This window comes from Eleginops maclovinus, chromosome 8 (assembly GCF_036324505.1).
Source record: "Eleginops maclovinus isolate JMC-PN-2008 ecotype Puerto Natales chromosome 8, JC_Emac_rtc_rv5, whole genome shotgun sequence".
NCBI lineage: Eukaryota > Metazoa > Chordata > Actinopteri > Perciformes > Eleginopidae > Eleginops > Eleginops maclovinus.
In genome coordinates, this window is record NC_086356.1 from 3,612,810 (window position 1) to 3,616,915 (window position 4,106).

Genomic DNA, 4,106 nt, shown 5'->3' on the forward strand with positions numbered 1-4,106 from the left:
CTTGAACCGGCAACCCTACGATTCCCAGTTCAAGCCCCTACTGACTGAGCCACTGCTCAGAGATTGTGTTTATGCTTTTAATTTCATAGCATCACATTAGTAATATTGCTGAACAGAACAGAACAGCACACCCAGATACACACCTACGTCCACAGAATGACTTTAAAATAGAATTCAAGCAAAGTCATTTCAGCCTTCGACTTAACGGCATTAAAAACAGAACAATGAGGTAAAAACCATGTAATTTCCTGCAGATTCATAAAAATAACAAGTAATAACGTCAGGTGACATCTTTAACCAAATGTTTATACAGAAAGTCTTCCCACGAGTCTGACCCAAACCTCTGCTCACGACTCAGAGGATTATAACCGGCCACACATAAACAAAGGTGAGGGTTTCCAATTAATGGAAAACATGTCATCATCTGCACAGGCACGGTAAAACAGACCGGCCACTGTCTGTGCTCTCCTTTCTATTCTTTCTTTCATTGTCCATTGTTCCTCCATCTTTCCCCCCTCTTTCCTCTCTCTTCTCATGCTGTTGATTCTCAGTTTTACAGAGTGGAAACGTTGACCTTGTTTGTGTCCGCTCATCCGTCCGTGTTAGCTAACCTGACCTGCTGCCAGGTTTGAGATTTTGGAAAGTTTAGACGGAAAAACAAATCTATCTTTAACTCGGTGTTATGTACTGCGCGTCTTCCCTTATAATGCTTATACCACTGCTGGCTTGGACCATGGGTTTTCAACTGTATTGTTCACATTATCATTATCTTTTTTTTTAGAGTTAAATCGACCCACTCAAACGTGCTGGCTTTACGTGACTGCTTGTTTTTAGTTAATGTTTATTTACTGGGTAGCAATTTCGATATAGACTCCAGATATATCACAAGTATCCCAACACAGGATAAGAGAGATACTTGGAAAGATATACATCACTGGAATGGATGCGCTGGAGGCGTGTAGTAACACATATCCTGCATTTTTACAGTAACAAAGCTCTCGGATTAAAGGGGTTCTTTTATGCTGATTTCCAGGTTCATATTTGTATCTTCTGCTTCTCCTGGGACATGTCTCCATGCTCTAAGGCTCGAAAAGCTCTTTATGTTTCTCATCCTGCCTGTGCTGCAGCACCTCTTTTCACCCTCTGTCTGAAACCAGAGCCCAGTCTGCTCTGATTGGTTAGCTGGCTGGCTCTGTTGTGATTGGTCAACCGCTTAGAGATGTCCCGCACCTTAGCCTATCGTACAAAGTGTTGGGACGCTAGCCAATAGAAGCGCTGGTGTTACATAGTGATGTCACTCCCACAGTCCAAACACTTGCAAATTAGGTTTATTTGAGACTACATATTGCAGAAATTGTGTGTGCCTGTTTATATACATATGTGTGATCAAAGGAATTCTTACGATGCGGACCGTGATTATTAAAACCAAATTAGATAAAAATTCAACTATTTGTCTTAAGATTCCCAAATAAGGTCATGATGATATTATCCTGCAAATGCAGAGTTAGGCAACCCTCCTCCATCCTCTTTTTACTCCAACATTCATCGAGCATTTTTGGTTTCCGGAAAAGCATATTTTCAAAACAGATTACATACCATCACACTCAGCGAGTACCACATTAAGGTTAATGTAGCTCTGTAGCTTTAGAGTACCACAGTAGCAGGAATCTGGCCACATTTTCAGAGGAGTGCCCATTTAAGGTCACTTCCTCCCCCAGAAACCGGGCCTCTTGGCTGGAGCCTGCGGACTGGGAGTGCCAGCGCCCTCTGCCTGGTGCTCTGTAATTACTGAAGGTTGATCCAAAGAGGGACAGAGTTTAAGAGAACCATGTTAGTTCAGATGTAGAAGAACTCACTCCAAACTTCTTTCCAATTAGAGCCGAAACACACGTGCATAAACATGTAATCACATGTTCACACATGCACAGGAAGACCATGTTTAAGCAAAACACATGCTTACATTTGCACATGTACACATACAGTACATTGAAATAGAAAAGTGCATGAAAAAAACCCCACAGGTATACATGTAAAACAACATGGTTTAAGATCATGCATACCTTAAACGCAAGAAGGGTTTAGTGTTGTGTAATTATTGTTTGCTCGAGTGTATTCAAAGTGTAACTGGAGGTTAATTTATTCAACTTTTGGCTTTAGAAATGAACATGCTTGCTTTCAGTCACTGTGTTTTGGAGGTAATACAACTAATTCTGTGCATGAGAGCTGAAGGCTGAGGTCATGTTTAAGATATATTTTGGAAAATGGATATTTTTCACCGAAACCGAATTTGAGGTCAGTGAAACAGGTTTTTCCAGAAATGCTTCTAAGGTGCAGATCGAATCCCAATTGTTGTTTCAAATGATTTAACTTTAATGTTGCGCTCAGTTTATCTTATACACCGCTGCAAGGTCAACATATCACATCATACTCTTTCTTTGTCATTTGGTCCGAAAATGGCTGACTGGTGATCGGATTCCAGCGCTGTCATAATGGTCAGTGGTAAATGACATAGCATGTGTGCGCGTTCCTCTTTCTCCTAAATGACAGTGATGCATTTACAACAACTGCAAAAATGTTACAAAACCTCCAAAACCTAGGGACAGTACAGAGACCAGTCTGGGGCGAATGGGGTTGCAGATGAGTCATTCTCAACTGAATCAGTGGTTTTACAGTCATTTACCAGAACAAGCTCCACAGTAGACAGGAAGTTCGTTCTGTATCTGAGAGGGGGGTTCTATCTGAACGCTGCACGAAACAGTTGATAAGAAACACTTGTTATTTATCCGATAACTGGATGATTTTGAGCTTGATTCAGTTTTTTAGGTGTGGACATCTGTAAAATGTCGTCTGCATAAAGGCTGATCTTACGGTGATACACACCTGTATGCATGTTGATGATTTAGAGCCAGAATGTGTGTACCTAACTAAAGTCTGAGTGTTTGTGCTGCATTATTTAGTTAGGTTTAATATATTCAATCCTTTAGCTTGGTCTTATTAAATTATCTGAGCGACCAAATGTGAAACAAAACAAAATCATATAATAAATAAGCAGAGTATGTCATGTCTCGCAAATACACATCTGTGAAATCTACGCGTGCGCACACACACACACACACACACACACACACGCAATCACGCACGCACGCACGCATGCTCACACACTCACATTTAATATGCTCGCAAGCTGGTACACAATACAAAGACAGACATCTCATATTCACCAACATGAATATTTACAGTGCAGATGGACTGGATTATTTTTGTGCACAGACTCATAAAAGGGGATGGATCTGCTGTCATGGGTCATTGACCGCACAGCTGCCCCCACACACACACACACACACACACACACACACACACACACACACACACACACACACACACACACACACACACACACACACCACTTCAAGTCCTTTGTATTATTACCACGTGAACTTTGAACCTCGGACACAGTGATAATGTTTCTCAACACACATATTCCTGCAGGTTGAAAAGCTGAGTAATGATCACGTAAATGTCAGTATTCAATTAAGTAATAAAGTCATGATTCAAAACATGGCTGACAGTGAGAGTGTGTTTCACATTAAGAGGATAAACATGACCTTCTTGAACTGTCCTTACAGGCAAAAAGAACAACTGAGTCACTTCAAGGACAATCAAATCTATTACAGTTTGTTGCATGCGAGGTCTGACTCCTTACTGAACTTTTCCAAACACTGTCCTGTAACTGGCAAGAGTCATACACTAATGTTCATTATGCAGAGGGTTAAACTTATACAAGGACATTTCATACAGGAGTTATTAAGGTAAGTAAACATATGATCTAAAGTATGCTAACATTAGCCACTCTGAAGGGTTTTTGTAGGCGGACCTTGAAGTTAGCGTAACTAGGGGTCTTTCAACAAAAGCAGTGGGATTTCTGAATATTGCAGAAAATAAGAACACATTTTAATTTGAAAAGTAAATCTGCTATCTCCAGAAGTAAAAAGACATGGTTAGGCTACGAACAAAACAACACGTTCGCGGCTGATGTTCGGCGTAATGACATTTAGTAGTCCTCTTTTTTCACTTGTTAGCCATTCAAACGTGACCCTCTCTGTTAA